This window comes from Narcine bancroftii, chromosome 10 (genome assembly GCF_036971445.1).
Source record: "Narcine bancroftii isolate sNarBan1 chromosome 10, sNarBan1.hap1, whole genome shotgun sequence".
Lineage (NCBI taxonomy): Eukaryota > Metazoa > Chordata > Chondrichthyes > Torpediniformes > Narcinidae > Narcine > Narcine bancroftii.
In genome coordinates this window covers 54,250,038-54,265,096 of record NC_091478.1, presented here as the reverse complement: position 1 = coordinate 54,265,096, position 15,059 = coordinate 54,250,038, and the positions used below count along the sequence as shown (strand labels likewise).

The 15,059-nt window shown below is 44.7% G+C and overlaps 1 protein-coding gene across 1 annotated transcript in view; it reads left to right on the top strand.

The window, feature by feature from the left end:
- The window catches only part of hydin (HYDIN axonemal central pair apparatus protein), a 1,560,590-nt gene that overhangs the window by 288,397 nt on the left and 1,257,134 nt on the right, over positions 1 to 15,059 (top strand). The gene's annotated exons all lie outside the window — the stretch shown is intronic.

The following is a 15,059-nucleotide window of genomic DNA, read 5'->3' as shown; positions in this document are numbered from 1 at the left end:
TTCTTTCAGGTCACCACAGTGTTCCTTTCTGTTTCACTTATTCCAAGTGAAACATTAGACAGCCAGTCCTCTCATCTTGCATGAACCACAAGGACTTTGATCAGGCCGTCTTACAAACGCCTTGGACATGCTTGCCAGCTTGTCCTGTTCCAGTCCCAGCTACTTCTGTTGGCTGTAACAGATCTCTGTCTCTGTCTCTCTCTCTCTCTCTCTCTCTCACACACGTACGCACGCACGCACACACACACGCACACACACACACACACACACACACACACACACACACACACACACACACACACACACACACACACACACACACACACACACACACAGAAAAGCCTGTTTGACTCTCTCTGCTTGCAAAACCACATGATCCTCTTACAACAGCAAGCCCTGTTCCAGACAGCAGAGACTCCAACATTCACATTCATCTGTTGCTTTTTGTAAACAACAATCCATTAGTGAAGTCTCTTGATCACTCTTCAAAAAGCTCTTGTAAAAGCTCTGGAGCTGATACGTCTACCATGGGGCTGAGCTCCAGTATTTTAAATAAGATTTGTTTTAAAGTGTTTGTATGTGTCCTACTCTAATAAACCTTTCCCAATTAATCTCCCAAAAACATATCTATATACTCTGTCACAGCAGTCTTTGGTTAAGGATAGCCCTGGTTCAAGGAAATTAACTGTAACTTGTTTGAATTTGAATTCATAACAGCAATATATTCTTCATTTTTCTGTGTCTGCCTGTTTAATTACATTTAATGTTGCTTTGCATTATTATAGCTCAATAGTAAAACATTGTTGTCAGCAGTACATCCACACAGTTAAATATAAGGATAGAATAATTAGTTAGAGGGAGGAGTTCCACAATCTTTGACATGCTGAATGGACCCTGCCTGCATTAAGAGTTCATCTGCATTAAGAGTTCATCTGCATACTTCTTGAGCAGCTGCCTGTGAGGTCATGTGAAGTACAGGAAATGAGGCAGAACCTCAATGGCAACCAGGGAGCAGATGAAGAATAGGCTGCCACAGGGTGAAGGGAAATGTCAGATGTGTCTTCATTGTGTCTGCCTACACCATAGAGTCATACAGCATGCAACAGGGCTTTCAGCTCCAACTAGTCCATACTGATCAAGTTGGGATTCTGGGTAGTTCTATTTGCCTACATTTGGTCTGTATTCCTCCTGACCCCTCCTATCCATAAACCTGTGTTATAGTACCCACTTCTACAGTTTCCTATGGCAGTTCATGCCAAACACTGACCACCTTTTGAGTGAAAAAAAATCTTAGGTTCCTTCTAAATCTTTCCCTCCTCACCTTCAATCTGTGACCTTTAGTTCTAGAATCATCTGCACTGGGAAAAAGGCTGTCAGCATTCACTTTATCCATGGCCTCAATTGTATAAGCCTCTGGAAGATCACCCCTCAGTTTTCTACACTCTAGTGAATCACGTTGCTCTCCATTGCAGGCAAAATCTTCGCTAGGATACTACTAAATAGAATAATACCTAGTGTCGCCGAGAATATTCTCCCAGAATCACAGTGCGGCTTTCGCGCAAACAGAGGAACCACTGACATGGTCTTTGCCCTCAGACAGCTCCAAGAAAAGTGCAGAGAACAAAACAAAGGACTCTACATCACCTTTGTTGACCTCACCAAAGCCTTCGACACCGTGAGCAGGAAAGGGCTTTGGCAAATACTAGAGCGCATCGGATGTCCCCCAAAGTTCCTCAACATGATTATCCAACTGCACGAAAACCAACAAGGTCGGGTCAGATACAGCAATGAGCTCTCTGAACCCTTCTCCATTAACAATGGCGTGAAGCAAGGCTGTGTTCTCGCACCAACCCTCTTTTCAATCTTCTTCAGCATGATGCTGAACCAAGCCATGAAAGACCCCAACAATGAAGACGCTGTTTACATCCGGTACCGCACGGATGGCAGTCTCTTCAATCTGAGGCGCCTGCAAGCTCACACCAAGACACAAGAGAAACTTGTCCGTGAACTACTCTTTGCAGATGATGCCGCTTTAGTTGCCCATTCAGAGCCAGCTCTTCAGCGCTTGACGTCCTGCTTTGCGGAAACTGCCAAAATGTTTGGCCTGGAAGTCAGCCTGAAGAAAACTGAGGTCCTCCATCAGCCAGCTCCCCACCATGACTACCAGCCCCCCCACATCTCCATCGGGCACACAAAACTCAAAACGGTCAACCAGTTTACCTATCTCGGCTGCACCATTTCATCAGATGCAAGGATCGACAATGAGATAGACAACAGACTCGCCAAGGCAAATAGCGCCTTTGGAAGACTACACAAAAGAGTCTGGAAAAACAACCAACTGAAAAACCTCACAAAGATAAGCGTATACAGAGCCGTTGTCATACCCACACTCCTGTTCGGCTCCGAATCATGGGTCCTCTACCGGCACCACCTACGCCTCCTAGAACGCTTCCACCAGCGTTGTCTCCGCTCCATCCTCAACATCCATTGGAGCGCTTTCATCCCTAACGTCGAAGTACTCGAGATGGCAGAGGTCGACAGCATCGAGTCCACGCTGCTGAAGATCCAGCTGCGCTGGGTGGGTCACGTCTCCAGAATGGAGGACCATCGCCTTCCCAAGATCGTGTTATATGGCGAGCTCTCCACTGGCCACCGAGACATAGGTGCACCAAAGAAGAGGTACAAGGTCTGCCTAAAGAAATCTCTTGGTGCCTGCCACATTGACCACCGCCAGTGGGCTGATAACGCCTCAAACCGTGCATCTTGGCGCCTCACAGTTTGGCGGGCAGCAACCTCCTTTGAAGAAGACCGCAGAGCCCACCTCACTGACAAAAGGCAAAGGAGGAAAAACCCAACACCCAACCCCAACCAACCAATTTTCCCTTGCAACCGCTGCAATCGTGTCTGCCTGTCCCGCATCGGACTTGTCAGCCACAAACGAGCCTGCAGCTGACATGGACTTTTTACCCCCTCCATAAATCTTCGTCCGCGAAGCCAAGCCAAAGAGTGAATACACATCCAGACTATCCAACATCTCCCTATAACTTGGTGAATCTCCTTTGCAACTCTTCCAATTTATTGATGACCTCCCTTTTTGCTGAATATTTTATTTTTTGTTTTCCATCAATGAACAAGGACATAACATCACAGACTGTTACAAAATACACAGATATCCCCCAGCAATCTACATACATGTGGTGTTTCTCCCCCTCCCTCTCCCCACCCCCTTAAAAAGGGAATAGAAATGAAAGAAAGAGGCTGGGTGTGGTGTTAGTGCTTCTGACAAGTGACCATGGAGGTTGTGGAGCCACCCCCTCATGTAATTTCTTTTGTTAATCCATCTATTGATAATTTTGTCGGGATGTGGCTACAGCTGTGCTCCCGTGTACATCAGATATGACTGCCATATTTAACAAAGGTGCTATGTCAGTTTCTAAGATTATACATGATTTTTTTCCATGAGAATACAGCTGTAAATTTCAGTACTCCACCTACTGATACGAAGAGGGGAGTCAGATTTCCAGGTCATCGCTAGACATTTTTTGCTATGACAAAGTGATAAATACAAATTGAATTTGGTTAATATATAAGGTTCCCCAGTAGATACAACATTGGATACAGCAGAAAGGTTACTTTGGTTACCCTGGTTAGTATATCGACCAAATCCTGCCAAAATGTGCATGAATGAATATTCCTAGCTTCACTCCAATATATAACCATTTACGGCACAGAAATAGGTCAGTTCAGCCCTACTAGTTAATGCCAAACGTCTTCTCCCACCTTGTCTCACATTTAGCCCATAACCCTCCACATCTCTCTTGTCCATATACCTATCCAACTTTTCCTTGAATATTAACATCAATCTTGCTTCCACCACCACTGCCAGAAGTTCATTCCATACCCCCACCTCTCTCTGCATGATGAAATTCCCCCTCATGTTTCCACTAAACTTTTCCCCTTTTACTCTCAATCCATGCCCTCTTGTTTGAATCTCCCCCACTCTCAATGGAAAAAGCCTATCCACATTGACTTTATCTGTCCCCCTTATAAATTTGAACACTTCTATCAAATCACCCCTCAATCTTCTGTGCTCCAGGGAATAAAGTCCCAGCCTGCTCAACCTTTCTCTGTAATTCAAACCCCGGCAACATTCTCCTAAACCTCTTCTGCACTCTTTATTCTGTTAATATCCTTCCTACAGTTCAGTGACCAAAACTGCACACATTATTCCAAATTTGACCTCACCAATGCCTTATACAATATCAACACAACATCCCAACTCCTGTGTTTTATATTCTGATTTATGAAAACCAACATACTAAATGCCTTCTTCACCACCCTATCCACATGTGATCCAACTTTCAGAGAATGATGTACCATGACTCTCAAATCCATTTGATTCACTGCACTCCTCAATTAACTACCATTTAACGTGTATGACCTATTTTTATTATTCCGACCAAAATGTAGCACTTCACATTTATCAGTATTAAACTCCATCTGCCATCTTTCAGCCCACTCTTCTAACTGTCCTATATCACCCTGTAAGCTTTGATAATCTTCCTCACTGTGTACAACACTGCCAACCTTTGTATCATCTGCAAATTTACTAATCCAGTTTGCTACCCTATCATCTAAATCATTAATATATATGACAAATAGCAGTGGACCCAGTACTGATCCCTGAGGCACTCCACTCATCACTGGCCTCCAATTCGACAAATAATTTTCCACCACTACTCTCTGGCATCTCCCATCCAACCATTGGTGAATCCATCTCACTACTTCATCATTAATACCTAATGCTTCCACCTTCCTTATTAACCTCTTATGGGGAACCTTGTCAAAGCCTTACCAAAGTCCAAATAGACAACATCCACTGCCTTCCCCTCATCAATCTTTTTAGTAACCTTCTTGAAAAACTCCATTATATTTGTTAAACATGATCTACCACGTACAAAACCAGGTTGACAACTCCGAATTAATCCCGGTCTTTCCAAATAGTTGTATATACCATCTCTAAGAACATTTTCCATTAATTTACCCACCACCGACATCAGACTTACAGGCCTATAATTACCAGGTCTACTTTTGGATATTTTTTTGAACAGTGTAACAACATGAGCCACCTTCCAGTTCTTCGGCACTTCCCCCGTGGCCTGTGACAGTTTAAATATTTCTGTCAAAGCCCCCACTATTTGTTCACTAACCTCCCTCAGGATCCTAGGGAATATTTTGTCAGGACCTGGAGATTTATCCACCTTGATATTTTTCAATATAGCCAACACTACCTCCTCATTAATCCTTATACTATCCATGAGCTCCCTACCATATTTCTTCATTTCATCTGGCTCAATATTCTTTAAAATTTCTCCCATCTCCTCTGATCTCACAGAGCCTAATCCCGATCTTCAAAGGTTCCAATTTTATCCCTCTCTATTCTTTAACTTTTAATGTACCTATAGAAACCCTTTGGATTTAGTTTTACTTTTCCCAACAAAGCAGCTTCATATCTCCTTTTAGCCTTTCTTTCTTGATTTTTTTTTTACACTCCTTATATTCCTCAAGTAATTCACCTGCTGTTTATACCTGTTGTACACATCCCTCTTCCTCTAAACTAAGTTCCCAATATCATTTAGAAACCAAGGTTCCCTACGGTTTCTAATCTTTCCTTTATTCCTCACGGGGTTATACCAACTCTGTGCTCTCAGAATCTCTCCTTTGAATATCCTCCAGTTATCTGCTACATTGTTCCCTGAAAATATTTTATCCAAATCTACACTCTCCAAATCTTTTCTCATCTCCTTGAAACTTACTTTCTTCCAATCAAGAACCTCAACCTTGGGTATGTCCTCAGGGTGCATTGGGATCTGGTGATATCCGTGCACCAGGTCAACCTTGGAGAAAACCCATTTAGGTTGGCCATAAAGTCTTGGATGTGCGGGATGGGGTAACAGCCAGGAACTATTGCCTCATTGAGCCATCGATAGTCTCCTCAGGGATGCCAGCTGCTGGAGGTCTTTGGGACCAGGTGGAGCGGCGAGGCCCACGGGCTGTCGGACCGCGGAATTATCCCCAATTCCAACAGGTGCGAAAACTCCTCCTTCACCACCTGGAGCTTGTCAGGCGGGAGGCCTTGGGTGGGCATGTGGTGGAACACCCCGTGGTGCAGCGAGGCAGTGGAGAACTGTGGTTTGAGGAGTGTGGGGAACTCGTCCAGGATTCACTGGAACTCGTCTCTGGACGTGCTGATTGTGGCCACCTGCGGTTGCTCCGAGCGGGAGGCATCGTGGCGAAAGGCCTGGAAGGTACAGGCATCCACCAGGCGCCTATCTTTAATGTCCACCAGAAGCCCCTGTGTGAGGAGGAAGTCTGCACCCAGGATGGCAGTCGGTAGGGACGAAAAGGTGAACCTCCACGTGAAATTTCGTTGGCTGATCTGGAAGTGGACTGTCTTGTCTCCATACGTCCGTATTGCTGTTGCGTTGGTCGCACAGAGGGAGGCAAACCGGCCCCACTGAGGCTGATCTGGGCTTCAGTGTCAATGAGGAACCACCGGCTGCTGACTGAGTTCCACAGGTAGAGAGGGCTGTGTCCTTAGCCAGCATCTCTTCCATCATCTCCATCAGGGACCTGTCCCCCAGGGCGTTGAAGTGCAGCATCCGAGCCTGGATAATCCGAGGGATCCGGTAAGCACTCGCTTGATGGTCTCATATTTGAACGAGGTGCAGTACATGACTGGTGGTGGCCTGGTCCAGGGCAGCGACCACATGGTAGAATTTGGTCGTGTTGGATGAAATCTGGTGGAGGTGAAACTGAGCCTCCGCGTGTCCGAACCAGGTCTCCAGCTCCTGAACCCAGAATTCAGGCAATTTCGTAGCTATAGCTCATGATGGGTTCAAAGACGTTTGAACCAGTCGGGGTCACCAATTATAGCAGCAACTACTCTGCTCCTGAAAGAACAGACATAACCAGACGGGTTGAGCTCAGTGAGCAGACTCATTTATTGGAGGTTGCTGGGCTGTACTTATACTCCCAGCCCGGACCCGGCTGAGAACCGTGCTGGAGGGCGCTGATGTCATAGTCATCGCATAGTCCCCCAGTGCGGGCTTCTGAGCCCCGTGTTGGGAGGAATGGAAGACTCCAGACGGCACTATTTTGGCCGGCTGCTCCGCCACATGGCTTACAATTGGGGCCGGTTTGCCTGGCTAGTGATGAGTCGCCACACTCCTCTAATTCCCTCAGCCCATTTGATGGTACATAATACCATCAAAAAACCATTAAATATATCCACGGTTCTGCCATTCCTCATTTTCACCCAAATAGTCTCACTGGACGATCCCACAAAACCATCCTGCCACAGCACTGCTGTAATATTCTCTCTAATAAGCAATGCAACTCCTCCACCTTTTATCCCACCCCTCACTGTTCTATCATGTCTAAAACAACAGAATCCTGGAATATTAAATGGCCTTCCTGTAACCGTTTCACTGATTGCCACAATATCGTATTTCCATGTGGCCATCCATGCCTTAAGATCATCCTCCTTAATTACAATGCTCCTTGCATTAAAATATATGCACTTTAGAGACTGTCCTCCACATAAACTCCTTTTGTTACCATCTACCTTTACCTTCTTCCTTTCATTTATTTTTATATTCTGTTCCCTCCAGTCTAGGTGTTCTTCCTCCCTAACCTCTGTACTCTCATTCTGATTCTCTCACACCCCTCACCCCCGTCCACTAAACTAGTTTAAACCCTCCCCAACAGCTCTAGAAAACCTGCCCACCAGGATATTGGTCCCCCTCCAGTTCAAGTGCAGCTTGTCCCTTTTATACAGGTCAGACTTGCCCCAGAAGAGATCCTAATGATCCAGAAATCTAACACCCTGCCCCAGCTCCTGAGCCACACATTCATCTTCCACAACTTCCTATTCCTACCTTCACTATCATGTGGCACAGGCAGCAATCTCGAGATCGCCACCTTTGAGGTCCTGCTTTTCAACTACTTCCCTAACTCTATGTAATCCCTTCTCAGGACCTCATCCCCACTCTAACTAGGTAATTGGTCCCACATGGACCAGTGGGGAAGGCTGTTTGCCCTCCCCCTCCAGAATGCTGTGGACTTGATCAGAGACGTTCCTGACCCTGGCATCTGGGAGGCAATATACCAACCGGGATCCCCGATCTCATCCAGCAAACCTCCTATCTGCTCCCCTGACCAGCAAGCCCCCAACTACAAGAGCCCTTCTCTTTTCCCTCTTCCTTTCTGTTTACCTCCTTCCCTTTTGTTTTCCACTTCCCTTCTCAGCCATGGTCCAGCCCCTGTGCCAGAGACCCAACCTCCATGACTTGTCCCCTATAGATCATCCTCCCTAACAGTATCCAAAGCAGTATACTTGTTGTGCCATAGGGGTTCACTGCACTGCCTGTTTCCCCCTTTCCCTTTCCTCACAGTCACCCAGTTCCCTGACTGCTCCCATCTATCACTGTCTCTGCCTCCCTGATGATCCACAGTTCATCCAACTGTAACTCTAGTTCCCTAACCCAGTCTCTCAGGAGTTGGAACTGGATGCACATTTTGTTCTGTGATTAGTAAGGGATTGTTTAAGGTGGTATGTGAGTGGAAAGAAAGTTTTGCAAACTTCTGTTTTAATTGTCCTTAATTGACTCGTTATGTGCACGGTTTCAGAACTCCAAAGGAAATGGGTCAATGACAATTTTTCTCAAGCAAAATATTTCAGTAACAATTGGGTCTAGAGCAGTGATTCTCAACCTTCCATTCCCACTCACATTAGTAATCCCTTACTAATCACAGAGTCCTGATAACATAGGAATTGCTTAAGGTGGCATGTGAGTTTAGGGAGGCAGTTTGAAAACCACTGCTCTACACCAATCTGACCAACATCTCTCATTAATTGTGATGCCTTGGTCTACTCCCATCTCTCTTTTCATCTGTGTAGCCCCTGCTTGGGGCTTTCACCTTGGAATACCAAGTATGTTCTTGAAATAAATTTGGATACATTTTCCAGTCAAAGCATCCCTTCAACTTCACCTGACTTTACCTGGCTGAGATGAGACAGCACCCACCCCCCACCCCCTCAAACTAAGGAAAAAGCAGGGAAGGCAGAGCAGAGAGGTGCAGCAGTCCTCCCTGTAAAGTTGAGGTATGGTTGCCAAATCTTTTGGAAAGTATCTTACCTCCCCCTTAAGTTGTAAGTGATTTTCTACAGGGGAACACAGCCTTGCATCTCCTTGCTCCACTGCTCAATGCTCAAACAAGAGTTGGACTTCCAGGAAACTGCAATGCTCTTCCTGGCCACTCCCAATGCAATCCGGCATCCGTAAACCGCCCAGACTGTAATCCCAGGTCAATGGTAGCACATTCATTTTAATACAGTTGACCCTGCCCACTAGCTTTATGGGCAGGAACGTCCACCTGTTCAGGTTCTCATCGATTTTTCCCAGCAAGGGGACGTAATTTAACTTGTATAAATTATTTATTATCTATTCTAACTCCTAGATATTTGATTCCATTTAGTGGCCACGTTAATTAACAGTTCTCTTGACTATAGTCAAGATAGTGACTATACTAGACAAACTACTTCTAGATTATAGTCCCCTCCCATGAGTGGCATAATTTTGCTCTTGTCCCAATTGATCTTATACCCAGAAAACTTCCCATAGTTCTCCAGGGTAGAGCGCAGTTTGGACAGCATTTTCATTGGGTCCGTCTGATATACCAACACATCATCAGCAAATAGCTTGATCTTGTGTTCTTCCTGGCTTACTTTATAGCCCTTAATGTCTGGATCCTGATGAATGGCCTCAGGCAATGGCCAGTATAAACAGAGCTGGAGATAATGCACATCCCTATCTACTAGACTTTAACAGTGGGGAAGGCTGAGGAAATTTGCCCGTTGGTCACAACTTTCGCCTTGGACACGTGATATAGCGCCTGTATCCAATTAATAAAAGTTGTCCCTAGCTCTAATTTCTCCAGAACTTTAAGTAAAAGTCCCACTCCAGTCTGTCAAATGCTTTATCTGCATCCAGGGCCATGGCCAGACCCCTATCATTTCTATTTTGTGCCAGGTGTAATACACTCAACATTTTACCGACATCTGCTGTCTGTCTTTTCGGTACAAAGCACACTTAATCTTTATTAACTTGATTTGGCAAATACTTCACCAATCGATTTGCCAGGGCTTTCTTTGGCTATTATCTTACAGTCCGTGTTTAATAACGAGATTGACCTATAAGAAGATGGCAACAATGGATCTTTGTCTTTCTTGGATTGTTGTAATAATTGTCACTGAAAAAAGAATCCGGGACTGTATAAGTCTCCATTGCCTGACCTACCATCTCCATATAAATAGGCATCAGTTATAGATGGAAACCCATCCTCCCCCAGAGACTTGTTAGTTTGTAATGATTTCAATGCTTTCTCTATCTTGACTTCTGTGAAGGGACCATCTAAGTCTTCCTGTTCTTTGAAGACAAATTTAGCATCTCTATTTTGGACAAGAACTCATCAATTTTGTCCATCCTCCCCACCAATTCTGATTTATATAAACCTTCATAATATTCTTGGAAGGTATCATTAATTTCCTTTGGTTTATAGGAGACCACATCTTTCCCAGCTTGCACAGCACTAATTGTTCTGCTCTGTACTCAACTACCAAGCATGGACATTGTGGGCTCTTTCCCCCAATTCATGGTATTTTTGTTTTGATCACGTTATGGCCTTTCCCATACTGTAGGTTTGAAGCATGTTATTTTTCTACTTCATATTTGTAATAGCCCTGTATCAATCTTCTGAGCCTGATCTTTGGAAGTCCTTTTCCAAATGGGCAATTTCTTGCTCTAATTCATTCACCTCCTTCCCATATTCTTTCCTTGTTGTTCTAGTGTATCCAATTATTTGACCCCTTAATTACACTTTGAGTGTGTCCCATAAGAGGAATTTATCTTATCTGGAGTAGAGGTAGAGTTGGCCTCACAGAACATAACTATTTGCACTCTTGTAAAACTACAAAACTCCGGTTTCTTCAACAGCAATGGATTAAGATGCCATCTATGAACTGTTTCCTGTTTGTCTGGCATTTCACCCATTATTACCAAGGGTGAATGATCTAAGAGAGGTCTTGCCATGTACCTAGCCTTCGTGATCCTACCCTCTACATGGACTGAAGCCAAAAAAAAATCTATTCTAGAGTAGGAGTCATGCTGCCTTGAGTAGAAGGAATAATTCCTCTCTCTTGGAGGCTTCTGTTTTCATATATCAATCAAATTCAGCTTCTTCATACCCTGAGTGGTTGCTCTTGCTGCCTTTGTTTACATTATTATTTTTTGTTGACTTATCCAAGACAGGATCCAGACAAAAATTAAAGTCTTCCCCAATGAAAATGTTCTCCATTCCCTCTGCCAATATCAGGAAAATATCCTGCATAAATTTTTCTTCATTGAAGTTGGGAGCTAATATATTTACTAAGGTCCATGATTCTGAGTATATCTGACAGTGGACCAATACAAATCTGTCTGCTTTAGCTCTAGTCACACCCTGCACACTCACCAGAACACTCTTCCCTACCAAAATGGCAACTCCCCTTGTCTTCAAAGTGAATGAGGCATCTATTACCTGGCCCACCCACCCTCTTTTCAATGTCTGATGCTCTTGTTCAGTCAAGTGGGTTTCCTGAAGGAAGGCCAGGTCTGCATCCATTTTCTTAATGTGTGCCAAGACCCTTTTTCTCTTAACACCTCTGTTTATACCATTAACATTAAAGCTAACACACTTTATTCTCTTAGCCATCACCTCTAGGGTTATATATAGTGTTCACTCAGCACCTTTACCACCCAAAATTCCCATCCTAACCCACCGATCATCTTCGGCTAACTGTCTCCAGTCGCCAGAACCGCAACAAACACTGGGTAAAAAAAACGAGGACTCAAAAGTTCAACTAAAGAGAGACAAAAAGACATAACATCAATGAAAACGATAATAGAACAACCAGTTAACCCCAAGCAGCTCCCCCGCTTTGACCTATCTTCCATCCCTCACCCCCCTTCCCCACCTTTGGTGGCCATTACCCTTAATTTTCCACAATCCCTCTCAATACAATAGGTTGTGCATCCCACACTCATACTCCTCCCCTCCTCTCTCCCTGAGTATCCCAGATCTAATTCCCCCCCCCTTGTCATTCTGTAAATTTACTTTTTTCCTCCCTTTTCATAAACCCAATAAGAACGCGATGTTGTGCCAAAATATTGTTCCTATTTACACCAGATTCATACGTTACCATAATTTATTTCCCATTTTTACTATTGCTTTTCTTTCTCTCCCCCTCCCCAAGGGCTAGTAACTCCTTGGTGAATTGCTGAGATAGGGACTTTCTGTCCCCCTGGCATTACCTTTTTCAGGGTGGCGGGGTACCTCAACACACATTCATAACCTTTTTGTTTTACCAGCCTTTTGACCAGTTCAAACTTTTACCTTGACTTCAAAAGTGTTGGGCTATTGTCAGGGTAAAAAAAAGACTTTACCTCCCTCAATCTCCATCGGGCTCCCCCTCCTTTTCATGCTGATTGCTGCTGCTCTTAAAATGTTCTCTCTGTCTTGGTAACGCAACAACTTTACCAAGACTGTGCGGGGTCTCTGCCCAGGGTTTGGTTTTGGAAGGGGTTTTCATCCATCACGTCCCTGCCCAATATTTCAGGGATCCAGCTCTGGAAAAAGTTACTGGGTTTCTCCCCTCAAAGACCTTCTATAATCCCACTATCTTTATATTGTTTCTCCAGGGTGTCTAGCTTGGACCAGGTGCGCTCCCTCTCCCTCGTCAGGACATCCATTTTCTTCTCTATTTTATTTATTTTGTCTTCATTAGCCCCCACTCTGTCCTCTGCCTTGTTCATTCTCCCCATTAGGCCAGAGAGGACATCTTGCATTTTATCTAACTTTTCTCCCATAGTTCAGGCTCTGTTGTCTACTGCTTTAAATGGTCTGTCTTACATGACGCCCAATGCTTCCATCACATCCTGCTGAGAGGGTTCAGAGCCCCACCCCCCACTTGTTCTGTGTCCCAGGTGAGTCTCTTCCAGGCCTCCTGGCCTCTCGGAATTTCCCTTGTCTACCATCAGTTCTGCCCCCGTTGCTGTCGCAATCCTCGCCTTCTTTGACCTCATTGCACCAGCATGCCACGCTATCTGACCCGACGCTGTGGTCCTCTGAGCTCACTGGGTCCTGTCTAGGCTCTTCTGCTGAGCATCTTGTCTTCTTTGCCTCATGACCACTGCACTCACCGTCTGCAGCTTGAGAGTTACACACAGCGCAAACTCTCCCGGCCCGGTGATCCCTCTCCTCCATCTTGCAGCACCAGACTCGCTGTCCGCGGCCGCTACACTCACTGTCCATGGCCTGAGAGCCACTTGCAGTGTGAACTCTCCTGACTAGGCAGTCTTGCTGCAGGAAGGAGGTCCCAAGGTTCTCCCCTTCCCCAGTACTCTTTACTAGGCTGTTGCCGATCTGAGGATAATTCAAGGCAGTGCTGCTTCCTTGGTCATGGCTCTCCTGTCGGGTGGGTTACTTCAGCTGGGCGGCGACTTCACGGGTGGGCCTCATGGCCACGAGGCACCTCGACTTGCTTTGGGGATTTTGATGTAGAATCCTTGCCATTTCTGCATCTTGATACAGTTTTCTTTGTCATTATTACTGATCCTGCTACTTTCCCACACCACTTGTAAGTATGTTGACTATCTTTAAGATCATTTGTTATAGTTTATCTTCTTGTAGATCTGGGAGCTCTGGCGTCTTGCCTCTGCTCACTCTCCCTGCATCACGTGACCTCCGCCAGTTTGTATGTTTGAGTAGGTCGTAGGTTATGGTTGCACCTTTAGCAGTGAATTTCTGCCATGGGCAAATGAAAACAGTGGCAGGACGAGGCTTCATCATTCCTGACTATTCACTGTGATCATGGCTGATCTGTGCTGGCTTCAACTCCTCAGCAGCACTTCCCTAAACCTTTAATCTCAATATTTCATTTATTTACCCATGTTTATGTTAAATATATTTAATGATGTGAACTCACCATCTTCAGGGCCAGAGAGTTCCAGACAAAAGGCTTCTACATAAGTGAGTTTTACATGATTGGCTCCTTGTTTAAACATGGAAGTGGCTATCGCACACTGAATGAAGTCTATGTATCTCAAGTCAAGTCGTCACCTTTATTTTTCGTTCATACTATGTTCACATAGTAAAGACGAGATAGTGTTTCTCCAGGACCATGGAGCGTATTTCCATAAATATAAGAATATAAGTTAAAATAGAAATTAAACACTACAAAATATTAAGATATATACAGTAAAAGTCCATGGTACACTATCCACATATGTTTTGGACACTATCCACAAATCTCTGACACCGGCAAACATCTGACTCAAGAAGATGCATTGAGTACAGGCCTATTTCCTGATGACCAAAATGACCAAGTATCTATGCACAAGTGGTCCAATTTCCAGGCAGTCCATAGAACATAACAGCACAGCCCCTTCAGCCCTTCTGTTCTGTGCTGATCCATTTTTTTGCTTAGTCCCACTGACCTGCACCCAATCTGTAGGCTTCCATACCTCTTCCATCCATATACCTGTCCAAATTCTTCTTAAATGTTAAAATTGAGCCCCCATTCACTATCTCAGCTGGCAGCTCATTCCACACTCCCACTACTCTCTGTGTAAAGAAGTTTCCCCTCACGGTTGCCCTAAACTTTTCCCCCTTTCACTCTTAACCCATGTCATTTGGTTTGTATCTCACCCACCCTCAGATTGGGAATAGCCTATCTACATTTACTCTGTCTATCCCCCTCATAATTTTAAATACCTCTATCAAATCTCCCCTCATTCTTCTGCGCTCCAGGGAATAAAGTCATAACCTGTTTAACCTTTCCCTGTAATTCAATTCCTGAAGTCTGGGTAACATCCTAGTAAATCTTCTCTGCACTCTATCTATCTTATTGATATCTTTCCTGTAGTTCAGTGACCAAAATTGTACACAATACTCCAAAT